The sequence below is a fragment of the Eretmochelys imbricata genome, chromosome 9, assembly GCF_965152235.1.
Source record: "Eretmochelys imbricata isolate rEreImb1 chromosome 9, rEreImb1.hap1, whole genome shotgun sequence".
Lineage (NCBI taxonomy): Eukaryota > Metazoa > Chordata > Testudines > Cheloniidae > Eretmochelys > Eretmochelys imbricata.
In genome coordinates, this window is record NC_135580.1 from 50,254,084 (window position 1) to 50,269,267 (window position 15,184).

Genomic DNA, 15,184 nt, shown 5'->3' on the forward strand with positions numbered 1-15,184 from the left:
GTAAAGTGAGAGTTCCTTCAAAAGCACCATGGCCGAGTGACAGACACCACAGTAAAACTGTAGCCCCTGTCCACATACCAGGGTAAAGCAACCTTCTCGGGGGCAGTAGCACCCGTCCAGATACCCAAGTGGGAGAACAAAAGTCTCCCCTCTCTCTCTGATTTCTAAGTGAAATATTTAACTTGCTAACACACTGCTCTGCCTCCATGTAGCTCCAGTGCGGCTCATTACTGATACAGTACAGCTGCTCAATCCCTGGGGGAGGACACTCCAAATGTAATTCATATTTAAGGCAAACATTTACATATGTGCTTAACTTTACACATGCAAGAGTGTAAAGAAAAGTACGCGTAGGACTGGACCTACATGCCAACTCTGTATAGGTATTTAGGCACTTAAAGGTGCAGATAAATGCTGTTGGAAAGCCCACTAGGCATCTATTGGCATCTTTAGGTGCCTAAATCCCTTTGACACTGTGGCCTTTCATGGGTTTTTACTCATGTGTGAAAATAAATGTTCTGTAAATATCTCTTGCAGTCGAACAGCTGTTTCTGTACCATAGTGTGGTTATCTATTCTCGCCATGTAGTAAAGACTGGCATCATACTTTTGTACTAAGTATGAGCACTAGGAAGAATATTTTTAAGTATTTATTTTATTAAATCCTTGAATTAATAGGGGGAAGCTGGACCACAGTTTTTCCAACTGTTTTTCTGGTTATATATCATCACTAATTTCAGGATTTTAAAAACATTTGGAAAGGCTGTATAAATAACTATTTTATCACTGTGCTTAGCTCTGCCCACACTTTCCCCAGATTTTCCACAAGTAGTGGATTAAAGAGAAATACATATGCCGCTTTTAAGCCTTAGTTTTCATTCTCAATAGGACTGCATAAGCCAGCGACCTTGAGGATGGCCCCTAACCTGCCAACACACACAGGCTTATCCTGACTCTACTGGAACACTCGCAAATCTGACATTAAGCACGTGAGTGCTACTGTTGGCAGGACCAAGGCCCTTAGCTGAATTTCTTGTTCATCAGCGACACGGCTCAGTCCTGCTGTTCATGATAAATGCCCTTTTGACTTCAGTAGGAGCGTGATCATGCCCAAATGCACATGCATGTAGTAGGAACAGAGTTAGGGCCTGATCCACAATGGGCATCTTTGTGTGGCCGTCAGTGCATATTGGGTAAGGCCCATTGAGACTGGTTGGGTTGACTACTTGACTGGCACAGTAATGAGCGTACATTCGTGTCAGTATAACCGTAACTTTACAGTCTCTTCCTTTCAGATGTTTCATGTTTACCTGTAATGGCATGCTAAGGCTCATTGCTTTTTCTAAATGACAATATTAGCAACAGTTATTGAAGCTTAAAGAATTTGGCAGCATAATTTCCTGGAGTTTTGTATCTGCTTGGAAGCAGTATCTGCTTGGAAGTGCAGGAAAAAACTGGGGAGTGTAATGAATACAGAGTGATCTTGAAGATCAGTACGTAGAATCTGAAAGTATATAGAGAGAGTTAGGAATTTATCATGTTACTTCTTCTTCTTCCGTATGGCTGGTGTAGAGCAGCAATAACAATTTCACCTGAAGTTGATCGAGCCAGATGGCTACATCAGGAGTAGCAGAATTTAGTGCAGTGATGCCTCCTGCATATTTATAAAGTGGGCAGTAGGTAGTGACATGTTCGAAGGTCTGTCGTGGGGAACCACACTCTCACGCTGGGGAGACCATGATTTTCCATTTGTGCATTAAATATCTGCATCTACCATGGTTGGTTTGAATTCAGTTCAGAGTTGACCAAGATGACCATGGAAAGTCAAACCCAGGAACCTTCTGAGTGGGATCTGGCACAAGGTGCTTATTCTTTAAGTCTTGTTTAGCCCAATCTGCTGTCCAAGCCTCCTGATCATAACCTGATTGCATGAGGCTAAATGAATGTTCCCAGAAAGGCTTACGGGACTTAAGACATTGTGGGGTGGAGGCCGTCAAGGTCTTCGTGAATAGGAAGGCATCTGTTTTTCTGGATTCGCTGAGCTTCACAGAATGTCGCAGCAGTTCGGCGTATTGGCGGGGGAGCAATGTTAGACAGGATTGGTAGCCGTGGTGTTGGAGTCAACGTAAGGGTTCCTGTGATGCACCGCAACACTGTATTCAGATGGGAATCCACAAGTCGTGTGTGGCTGCATTATGTTACTGAACTTCAGGAAAAAACTATAATCTCTTCATTACTGAGGAAGGCGCTTCTGGCTTCCAAGCTGCTAAGCTCCACATGTGTAAAATACATCTCCTGCCACACTCCCAAGCATTGCCAAGATCCGATGCTGTTCCTGACCTTCACCATTGTGCTGTAGAGTTCTTCGATGTTAACAAAGCAGCAGGGAAGGTCTCACAAAATAACCAAGTTCTCCTCTCAGAAATAGTCCTAGTAATCTGGATAATGAAAAAGTGTGTTAGCAACACAAATGCTGGTATAGCATTGGCAGATGGCAAATGCCTAGAAGATCTAGACTTTGTTGATGATTTTCACTATCGAGCAACACACCCAAAAAGCTACAAACAGAGAGATAACTTGGAAAAAATAGCAGGCCAAGAGGGGCTCAAGATCAGCAACACCAAAACATACATCCTCGAAACCCACATGTCAAGCAGCATTATCACATTAAACAGCAAAAATATCAAGTAGAACAATTCATCTACATGGGCAGCACCATAGTAGCCAATGGAGACCCCGAGAAGGAAGTGACATCAGTGAATCCACAACATTCATTAAACTTAACAATGTATGAAAATCAAAGATCTACAGTACCAGAACAAAACTGAGCATTTTCAACACAAACATAATCTCAGTGCTATCACAGGCTGCAAGCACTGGAGAATGACCAGAACATTAGACAGAAAACTAGACTCCTTCGAAAATAAGTGCCTGCAAAGATTTAGGGCATTGCATGGAACGACTTCCTCGCCAACAAAGAGATCCAAGAAACCACCACTCAGCAGCTTGTCTCCACTAGAACTGGAAGGAAGCATTGGACATATTTGGGGCATGTATCCTGAATGCCAACACACAGACTCTGACCTGAACCTGTCAAGTGGAAACCAACTGGTGTGAGAAAATGAGGGTGCCCAAGAGGAACCCTTAGGCAGGGAGGGCAGAACAGTCTATCTCAACACCACAGAGCAAATGGAAGCAGCAGCAAATGAGAGAGAGGAATGGAAGAGACAGTTTCAGTCCTGTTGACTGGTAACTATAACATTGACTGGCGGGACAGTGTGTGTGTGTGTGTGGTGTGATTGAATGCATATGCTAATTGTTGTATCTTCAATAAACGCAGCATATTGCCTTTTCCCCTCAAAAAGATCCCATGTGCTTCTTATAAGCAGAACATGCTGACATTGGCACGGGAAGGATGCAACAATCCTCACAATCACACTCAAACTCACAAGCTTCGCTGCAGCCTTAGCAAGACCAAAATATCCAACCAACAGGCAGACTGTTACAGGTAAAGGCCATAATGTATTATTTCTGCTTAGAAATTCTATGGTCCACGTTCAGGTTGTGCATTTGAGCACGGTTGGTTGGTTGGTTGTGGGGGGCGGAATCCGAGTGTCATGGTGTTTGTTGTTTAAACACAACAAATCCTGCATCTTGATGCCCTTGCAGCCCTTCTAACCCTTTGGAAGCCAGGGGGTATTTCGTTTGAAGGCGAGAAGCCTGTGAAAGCGTTTGGGTCCTATGCCAGGATGGTCAGGCGTGGGAATTCCAGGTGGCCTGGCTGCTCATGTTGCTTTAGCTGGCAACTGCTTTTGAACCTAGCAGCTGCTTTGACAGCCAGCGCACTGGAAAAATTGGATCATAAGTTCATGATGTTTGATGTGAAGGAATTTTCGTGTTTTTAAACAAAACAGTAGTGTGTCTTTCCACCCAGCACCCCAGCAGCCCTTCTATGGTCCTGCACACCAGCCAGTCGCCCTCTCTGCCCCTGTGGATTCCTAAAATGCCCCTTATGTTACCTTCCGTATGCTGTGCCTCGCTCTCTGCACCTCCATGTGTCCTGGAAACGCAGCCTGTCCACCTGGTCTGTGGAACCCCTTCTCTCTGTCCCATTCCTCTGCCATCCCCCTTCTGTGTTCTGCCTCTTGTTCCACTTGGGAACACTGAGGTCACTTATAAAGTGTGAGAGCTGGTGATAGGAGGGTGCATGGGGCACACTGCCAGCAGGGCTGGGATGAAGATGATGGGCAAAACTGAAAGCAGAAAGTAATGGGATGAAGCAAAGTGGGACACAAACTCCAGCTGTCTCTCCAGACTCTGGTTGGAGCAGGCAGCCCTGGTCCTGGGAGTGTGAAAAGAGCCTTTGAATGAGCTAGTAAACCTCTGAGCAGGGAATTGCACAGATCTTCACTGCTTAATGATTGTCAGGATTCAGACTAGCAGAGCAAACCTGCTCCAGGGGTGTTTTCTGGGCTATCGACACTCTCTGTGCAGACAAAAGGATGGAGGTTTTGCTTTAGACAGAGAGATGTGGGAGTATTTCAGCTACTGCTGATAGTTTAAGCAAGGACCAGTATGCACGTGTTTGCACATCTAGAGGGATCAGGGATATATAGATCCCCTTGGCCCTGTGGAATTATACAGATGAGCTTCAGGGGAGTGGCGTAGCATAAACACATCTGTGTTCCCTGCTAGAGAAAACCCTAGTCACTTGTAATGGCCTGTTTTGACTACAGCCGTAACTCTGTCTCGTTATACATACGTGTGCGTGTTCAGACTCTAGTGCCTTCAGAGAAGATGAGCGGTTCTCATTCTCGCCACATCAGATGTCCACAGGGCACCGCCAGTGGGGCCTTGGGTGGTTTATGATAAAGCAGAACACTGAAAAATTCACAAATTAACTGTGTACAGGGCACCAACATTGGTCTCCCTCCTGCATCCTTGAGCTAACTGGTACCTGGAACTAGCCGATAGCCCCTTACCTGTACCGCATGCCCCATAGGCAGGGCTCAAGCTATGCCATTTATTTCTCCCCCTTCCCCCCATCCCGCAGCTGAGCTGCATGAGTAGGAGACTTGTGAAAGGGTTCTCGGGTGGGGAAATACCCACATTCCCAGCACTACACAGGAGCTGTTTATTTTTTACCCAGGTTTGTATGTGCATCTCTTGCCCCGCCTCCTTATCTAATGGGCAGAAATCGGCTGCCAGGCTATTTTAGGCAAACCTGACGAAAAAAGTCAACTCTGAACTGTCGTGGCTATATTTAGGCGGATCCTCTCCGTCTGGGATTCAGACTCTATTTGGAAACCCTGTGCCTTGGTGCGCAGCCAAATGTTTCCTTGTTATAAAGTCATCCCTCAGCATATGGCAAACGTTTCTTGTCCCTTGCTGTGTTTTATGAGTAGCCGTGGCTGCTGAGCTAGCCCAGGCAGTCCGACAGCAGGGATTTTTATGCTGAAACTGGCTGGCAGCAGATAGTGATTCACCGCTGAGACCCGGAGATCCTTTCATAAAAACAGCTTTCTTTTTTTAAAGCCATTGAGTCTGGTAATTGCCTTCCCCCCCTGCTTCCGTCTGTCAATTGGCAGACGCAACCTTGCCCAGTAATGCCACAAAGAACTGTCTTACCCAGATAGTCACTGATTTCCCAGGTCCTCCTTTTGCAGGGATCAATCAGGGACCAAGTGGCAGTGAGGAAAGATCACTGAAGGATCGGAGAGGCTCCTTCCTATGTCCGTCTCACTCATAGACTATAAGGCCAGGAGGGACCATTGTGATCATCTAGTCTGACCTGCTGCACATCGCAGGCCACAGGACCTCACCCACCCACTCCTGTAATAGACCCCTAACCTCTGGCTAGTTCCTGAAGTCCTCAAATCTTGGTTTAAAGACTTCAAGTTACAGAGAATCCACCATTTACGCGTTTCAACCTGCAAGTGACCAGTGCCCCACGCTGCAAAGGAAGGCGAAAGGGTCTTGGTCAATCTGACCCTAAATATGGTGATTAGTTAGACCCTGAGCATGTGTACAAGACCCACCAGCCAGACACCAGGGAAAGAATTCTCTGTAGTAACTCGGAACCCTTCCCATCTAGTGCCCTATCACTGGCCATTGGGGCTATTTGCTGCTAGCAGTCACAGATTAGCTACCTGCCATTGTAGGCAATCCCATCATACCATCCCCTCCATAAATTTATCAAGCTCAGTCTTGAAGCCAGTTAGGTTTTTTGCCCCCACCCGCTCCCCTTGAAGGCTGTTCCAGAACTTCACTCCACTCGCTAACCTGTTTGATGAAGCCTCTACATTATGGAGGTGTGGGTAGCAAGTGACTCGTAGTAGAGCCTGCACTGAGCTTTTCACGTCAAGCAGGATTAAAATCTCTCTTTCACACTTCAGTGCCTGAACTGAGTCCCCAGATTTGACACAATTACTGTTTGGAGGACAGTTTAATTTCCAATGACATTGCTGAGATACAATCAGCACTAACTATGAGAGAAAACAATTAAAAATCATTCATGTTTTAAATATGTAAAACATGGCTGCCTGACTTCCATTTCCCTCCCTGTTGCTAACTAGTCACCACCACAAGCTGAAAACTGTTATGCTCATGACATTCAAACAGAGACACTGGATAAAAACATTAACATGCTCTAGCTAAAACACTGTAATGTAATACTATTTTATTTCTTAAAATTCAGAACCTAAAACACAAGAACCCCAAATCAAAGCAAGACAAAGCAAGCTGCTCCCGAAAACACAGAGGCACCTCTCACTCTACCTTACTCTTGGCTGGCTCTCTGCAAACTGATTGTGGCTAGACCCAGATCCCACGCACCCCTACAGATCCCCCTGGCCTGCAAGCAGGATCCTGAAAAAATATCTTGAGCATTTCAAGTGATAGCTTACAATTTTAATACCAGGAGTACTTGTGGCACCTTAGAGACTAACCAATTTATTTGAGCATAAGCTTTTGTGAGCTACAGCTCACTTCATCGGATGTAGCTCACGAAAGCTTATGCTCAAGTAAATTGGTTAGTCTCTAAGGTGCCCCGAGTACTCCTTTTCTTTTTGCGAATACAGACTAACACGGCTGCTACTCTGAAACCTGTTTTAATACCGTTTTCAATACACCCCAAAAACCACAGCACGCATGCACACCACAAACTGAAAACCACACACACACACATACATGCATTGCCATTTCAAAAGTGTTGCAATTAAACAGAAAAAGCTTCCCCCTTTAATCATTGTACCCTTTGCAAGGTGAAAAGAGAAACTAACTGCTATGTACCGCCAGCCTTCGTCCCCGGCTCTGCTCCTCACACAGGCCCCTACTGTCCTTGCTCCCGAGCCCTGCTACCAGTCCCCCCTCAATAGCTGCACTCCTGATCCAGGAGCGGCATTTCTTTGGCTGGCTATTCTGAATGAAGACTCTTTGTGTGGAGCGACCTTACTCACTGTGAGTCGTCCCTTACTCTCTGAGTAGTCCCTTTTAATTCACTAGGGCTGCTTGTGACACAAAGTGCCACTGCTATGCAATGTGAGTAAGGGCGCCAGAAGCTGGCCCATAGCCAGCAGGCCAGCCCTTGTCCATAGGATTCGCTCCTTCCCCCTGCAGTGCCCTGTTTCCTTGCCCAGGTTCCTTGGGGTGGGGATGGAGGTGAATGGGACACCCCAGCAGGAGCTCCGGCCTGTGGCCCTGCAAGGAGTCATTGGAGAGGGGCTCCACTCTGGCAAACCATGGACGGTTCAGAGGGACGGTGACCCCACAGCACTGCAGAGATCCCAGCTGTGTTTCACAGCCATCTGGCTGTGTCTTTCTGTTGGGACCTGGGGCTGGGGGAGCAGGCAGAGGGGGAGACCCCCCCAGGGAAGCTTGGTTGACACGTGCAGCTGGATCTCAGCAATGCAAGTGGTTTCCCTGGCTGACCAACCTCCAGATTTTTGCCGGCAAGGAGTGCTCATCTAATGAAGTCCAGCAGGTCTGAGGCTAGGGCTATCGCTGCTGATGCTTATCGGGCTGACAGAGTCTCGGGGCAGGGAGTCGCGTCTCTTGCTCTTTGCACAGTCATTCTATCCGATGTACCCACCTAGGCACAGTTGGGTTCCAAGTAATCATGTTTGCTAGCTACACAAAAACGCCGGACCCAGCTACGCCCACTCACTATCTGCCAGGCTTCTGGTGGCTTCCATAGAGAACACTGTGAGCCCCGCGAGAGGGCTCGCACTTCCGGGGCGTGCAGTGGGGAGATAGATAACTAGAGCCCGGGGCCGTCAGAACAGCCGTTCAAGCCAAGACAGACGCCCAGCTCAGTAAGGCAGCTTAGGAGGTGCAGAGCGTGGGATGAGGCATTCGGGGAGCCAAGGAGCGTGTGGCTCAGGGATCAGGGCTCCATGCTGTCTCCCCACCGTGGTGCCTCCTCGGCTCCCCTGTGGCACACCCCCTCCCTAGCCCCTTCGGCCCCTGCTCTGTTACATTTCTACTTTATAAGAGAGCTGGTGTGAGAGCCAAAAAGACATTGCCACAGCAGGGATCCAAGAGGAGGAGCACTAATGTGTGCACACTCCCTCCCCGTTCCACTGCTTTTCCCCCTCTCCAGTCTCCCCTGTCCTGCTTCCTACTCCTGGAGTCACTCCAGCTGTGCTGTGTCTGGCCTGCACAGGGAAACTGGCCAATGCTTCCTGGTCCCCTGCTCAGGAAAAGAGTCGTCTGCCTGAAAAGCAAAGCCAGCCATACCAAAGCCAGTTAATTTTGCCTATAAAAAGCCAGTGACTGTGATTAGCTCTTGGAGGGTGAAGCAAACAGACCAGGAAAGGGAAGACTAGAAAGGTGCTCCGCCTCACATGCTGGTGGAAGACAGAGGAGATCGTGAGGGAACAGGAGAAAGCCCCCAGAGTAGGAGGCAGAAGTTTTGGCAGACTTGCCCCTTGTGAGTCGGGGCTGCACAAGACACAGGAGAAGGACTGGCCCCTACCCCAAGGAGCTTCCAGAAATAGGCAAAAAACACTCCCTACCATGCTCTCTGGCACTGAGAAGGTTGGCAGACCCTTTCTTTAGAAGCCAAGTGTTGTGTCCCTCACAGAATTAGCAGACAGGAGTGCTGGTATTTTGTTCCCTGTTCTTTTTCTGTGTTTCCTTTTGCCACATTTAAGCTTCTATAACAATAATAGCAGTAATGTTATTAGTAAAGCCGATGTTCAATAGGCTTTGCATACATTTACACACAGATCCTCACACCATCATGGCAAGGGAGGATGGGGGAACTGAGGCAGGGACATTAAAGGCCAGAATTTCAAAAGAGCTCTGCACCCATTTAGGGACCTGTGTGATGAGCCCAGGCTTTCAAGAGTGCTCAGGCCCCATGAGCTCCCATTGTTCTAGTGCTGAGCACCCACTGAGTGACTCACCCAAGGCCAGGCATTATCTGTGTCAGTCAGGATTTGAACCCAGGGCTCCTAACTACCAGTCTCATGCCCTAATCATTAGACCTCACTGCCGATAATGCAAAACCTTTCTTAGGTGTGATTGGAAGAATAATATGAGTCTATACTGTGTTAAAAGTCTTAAAAACTATTATTACAAACACATTTCAGAGGGTACCCATTGCAAGGGAGTGTTTTGCAGCACACAGACTTCCAGAATTCTGTCCAGAAAACTGGATTCCCATTGCACATTAAAGGAGAGGAAAGACAGAGGAGGACGAACAGCTGAACCTGAAATTCTTCAGTGGCAGGAGGGTTAGGCCTGGCTCCTATAGAACAGTGTTTCTAACCAACTGCAGTGGGGCGATATGCAGCATGTGTATGGTTAGTAATAATAAATAGCCCATGGGTATTGTACCTCACACAGATACAAATACAACTGGAAAAGCCTCTGTGAACCCACTGAAAAGCTTTTGTTTAATTTATAGGGCTTGAGCTATTTTTAGCCTGCAGATTCTTGGGACTTTATCTGCCACTGCTGCTGCAAAGCAAACAGCTGGGGGTGATTTAATTATGTGTGTGTAAGGCAGGTTCTGGCACTTCCTGCTGCCTTGTGAACTACTTCACTGGGGGAAGGAATGAACAAAATAGAGATGCAGAAAGAAGAAGCTAAAGCAATGTAGACTGGATAAGAGTTCAAGCCAATAGGATAAAGTGGTGTATGTGCTTACCTGACCATTTCCCTTCTCTGGGTAATAAACTCTATAGCCCCATTGCACTGGGTCTTCAGCCCACTTCCAGTTTGGAGCAGAACCAAACCTGTCAGTCACTTGCAGGAAGGGGCGAGGCCCAGACCCTGAATTCCCAGCCAGCCAGAGAGAACTTCCACAGCAAATGGCATATCCTGCATGGCCCATTATGGACTGTATCTGGGGACCTTATTACTCAGAAAAGGAAATGCTAAGGTAAACTCAGATACGTTTTCCTGTTGTCTCTCACATTCAGAGCCACTGCCCCATGACAGTGGACTTTAATTGCATTGTGTATCTAGGGAGGGGGAAAACTCTACGATGATATAGAGATTAACTCCAAGCTCTGTTCCCTGGGATCACAGATTGGAGAACTTGTCTCCTAAAGACAATGGCCGTGAAGGACTGGATGTTCAGCTCGGGGAATGAGTGAACCAGTGACCATGTGGCCACCTCGTAGAGGCATTTGCTTTATCTGCCCATGAAGCAGGCACTACTGCCCTCAGCCTGGATCCATTCTGATGTGCATCCCCCCTTGTGGCTGGGTAGGACTCCACCCTGTGCACCTTGAAGGGGTGGACTTGCAGATTTCCTGCCCCTTTGATGCTTGGTAGCAAAACATGAAGAGAGGGGTTGATTTGTGGGACAGGCTGGTGCACTGAATATTTTAGTCAGGGGCCTGGATCTCTCCATGGAACTACTTTGTCCCCGAGAAAGTTGTAGTTCTGTGTTCTCACACAGAGGATGCTCCCAACACAGTGCTCTCTGCGAGGGCTGGAGACAAAGTTAATGGAGCAGCAGGGCACAGACACCTCTGCCAAGGGCTTGAATGACTGTGTGGTGAATGCGTTGGGAACTATGTTCAGGGGTCACGGAGCGGATTAATGAGAGAAAGACACATACTCTGCCCTTTGATAACACACACACTGTCCAGAAGAGACAAGATTCTGCAAAAGACCCGGCAAGTGGGAGAGACCCGCCAATGCCCCAGAGCAATCCTCAAACCAGGTGGAGGTAGGCATTTCCCTCACCTAGCTGAGCTGCAGGGCTTGAGCCGGTAGACATGCTGTGAGCACATCCACCTTCATGCAAAATGGGTGGAGGGGAAAGAGGCCTTGCTTACAATGTTAGCCCAGCGGGTAGCATACTCCCCCAGGACGAGGGAAACCCCAGTTTAATTCTCCCCTATGCTGTGGAAAAGAAATTTGAACATGATCTGCCATCTCTCCAGGGTATGACTTAATCACAGGGCTATGGGATAGTCTGATGTGGGGCTTGCTCCATCTCTGTTGTTAAAGCTGTTCCAATTTGTGTTAAATAATTAACTATTAATTGAGCCAGACAGAGAGAGAAGCACTCTGTAGGGCAGTGGTTAAGGGGTGCGCTGGAGAGGTAAGGGCTCAATCCTGCAAAATGCCCTGATTCAGCAAAGCACAAGTACCCTCATTGTCCCACTGCCTTTAATGAGGCTATTCATATGGTTCATCTTAATCACATGATTAAGTGCTTTGCTGGATTGGGCTGGAGTGCTCAGCAACTGCAGGGCTGAGGCCTAGTTCTCCATCTATAAAATGGGGGTTACTGAGGGTATAATTCCCTGATTGATAAGCTGTCAGATGACCAGGCTCAATTAGTTTATTAATTAAAGACAGATGAGCATAATACAGATTGGTAATGTATTGGCCTATCTAGCGAGCAGGTTTGCAGAGGTTATATTGTTATTCTGTTTCACATTATGAGCTCGGTTTTGGTCCTGTTTCATAGATTCGTAGATTCTAAGACCAGAGGGGACCATTGTGATCAACTAGCCTGACCCCCTGTATAACACAGGCCAGAGACCTGCCCCATAATCATTACTAGAGCAGAGCTTTTAGAAACAAACATCCAGTCTTGATTTAAAAATTATCCGTGATGGGGAAGCCACCAAGACCTTGCTAAATTGTTCCAATGATTAATTACTCTCATGTTTAAAAATATACACCTTATTTCCAGTCTGAATTTATCTAGCTTCAGCTTTCAGCCATTGGGTTGTGTTAGACCTTTCTCTGCTAGACTGAAGAGCCTCTTAGTAAATATTTGTTCCCCATGTAGGAACTTACAGACTAATTAAGTCACCCCTTAATTTTCTCTGTGTTAAGCTAAATAGATAGACTCAAGGAGCTCAACCATGATGAAGGTAGGTTTTCTAATCCTTTAGTCATTCTCATAGCACTTCTTTGAAATCTCTCCAATTTATCAACATCCTTCTTAAATTGTGGACCCCAGGCCTGGACACAGCAATGGTCACCCTAGTGCCAAGTACAGAGGTAGAATAACCTATCTACTCCTACTTGAGAGTCCCCTGGTTATATACCCTGGGATCGTATTCATTCTTTTGGCCACAACATCACACCGGGAACTCACGTTCAGCTGGTTATGCACCGTGACCCCCAAATCTTTTTCAGAGTTGCTGCTTCCCAGTATAGAGTCCCCCGTCCTGTAAGTATGGCCTGCATTCTTTGTTTCCAGTCATGTGCATTTACATTTAGGCATGCTAAAATGCATATTGTTTGCTTACACCCAGTTTACCAAGCTCTGAATCAGTGACCTGCCCTCTTCATTATTTGCCAATCCCCCAATTTTTGTGTCATCTGCAAAGTTTATTAGTTATGATTTTATGTTTTCTTCCAGGTCATAGATAAAGATGTTCAATAGTGGAGAGGCTGGAACTGATCCCTGCATGACCCCCCCGGAAACACTCCCTTTCAGTGATGATTCCCTTTGACAATTACGTTTGAGACCTGTCAGTTAGCCAATTTTAAATCCATTTAATATGTGCCATGTTCATTTTGTATCTTTCTAGTTTTTTAATTAAAATATCATGCAGTACCAAGTCAAATGCCTTACAGAAGTCTAAGTATACTACATCAACACTATTACTTTTATCAATCAAACTTGTAATCTCATTTTTTAAAGAAGATATTAAGTTAGTTTGACAGGACCTATTTTCCATAAGCCCATATTGATTTGCATCAATTGTATTACCTTCTTTAGTTCTTTATTAATTGAATCCTGTATCAGTCACTCCATTATCTTGCCTGGGATTGATGTCAGGCTGACAAGCCTATAATTACCGGAGTCATCCCATTTACCCTTTTTTTTTTTTTAATTGCACAACCGTAGCTTTCTTTCAGTCTTCTGGAACTTCCCCAGTACTCCAAGACTTACTGAAAATCAGCATTAATGGTCCAGCAAGCTCCTGAGCCAGCTCTTTTAAAACTCTTGGATTCAAGTTATCTGGACTTGCTGATTCTAAAATGTCTAACTTTAGTAGCTTCTGTTTAACATCCTCCAAAGACACTCATGGAATGGAAAGTATTATCATCACCATATGATAAGACTACATCATCTGTTTTTCTCCCAAATACAGAACAGAAATATTTATTGAACACTTCTGCCTTTTTGGTTTTAGTATTGATAATTCTACCATTTTCATCTATTAATGGACCCATACCATTGTCAGGATTCTGTTTGTTCCTAATATATTTTAAAACCTCCTTCTTGTTGTCTTTAACTCTGCTGGCCGTAGATTTCTTCTTGTGTCTCTTGGCTTCCCTTATGAATTTTCTACTGTTCCTAACTTCTGATTTATATTCATTACTATCAACTTCCCCTTTCTTCCATTTGTTATATATTTTACATCTACCTTCACTTCCCCTCTAAACCAGGTTGTTTTTTTGCACAGCCTTCTTCCTCACTTGTGAGATTGTGGCCTTTTGGGTATCTAGTAAGGTTTTTTAATTATTCCCAGTTATCATTCACATTTTTCTGATTAAATTCTTTCTCCCAGGTGATTTGGCTCCTAATTATTTTTAGGTTTAGGAAACTGGCCCTACTCAAATACCAAGCATATATACTACTAGTCTGGATTTTATTCTGCTTTGCTCCTTATAATTGTGATCAAGTCATGGTCACTCATACCTGAGCTACCATTAATCTTTAGTTCTGTGATCAGTTCCTTTTTATCTGTTAGGACAAGATCTAATATAGGTTTCAGAGTAGCAGCCATGTTAGTCTGTATTTGCAAAAAGAAAAGGAGTACTTGTGGCAACTTGGAGACTAACAAATTTATTTGAGCATAAGCTTTCGTGAGCTATAGCTCACTTCATCAGATGCATTCGGTGGAAAATACAGTGGGGAGATTTATATACACAGAGAACATGAAACAATGGGTGTTACCATACACACTGTAAAGAGAGTGATCACTTAAGGTGAGCTATTATCTGCGGGGGGGGGGGGGCGGGTGGAGGTGGAAGCTTTTTGTAGTGATAATCAAGGTGGGCCATTTCCAGCAGTTGACAAGAAAGTCTGAGGAACAGTGGGGGGTGGGGGATAAACGTGGGGAAATAGTTTTACTTTGTGTAATGACCCATCCACTCCCAGTCTCTATTCAAGCCTAAGTTAATTGTATCCAGTTTGCAAATTAATTCCAATTCAGCAGTCTCTTGTTGGAGTCTGTTTCTGAAGTTTTTTTGTTGAAGTATTGCCACTTTTAGGTCTGTAATCGAGTGACCAGAGAGATTGAAGTGTTCTCCAACTGGTTTTTGAATATTATAATTTTTGATGTCTGATTTGTGTCCATTTATTCTTTTACGTAGAGACCTAATTCTAATATAGAATTCCCCTGTGTTGGCTGCAGCACTTCTTGATTTAGGAAATTATCATCTATAATGTTTTATAAATTCCAAGGATGTTTTAGGACTGGCAACATGAAACCTCCAGCATACATCACTCCAATCGAAGTCCCCCATGATCACAGGTTTTTTTTCTTTACACGTTATAGATAGGTGTATAAAGATCTGGTCACCCTGTTTCCCCAGTGTGATTTGGTCTGTAGAAGACACCAGCTAATACCCCTTCTTGTGCTTTATCTGTTAGGACAGTGGTCCATAACCATTCAAGATCATTTTCTTCTGAGCTATCAACTCGGAAACAAGTAATGCCATTCTTGACATAGAGTGCAACTCTCCCTCCC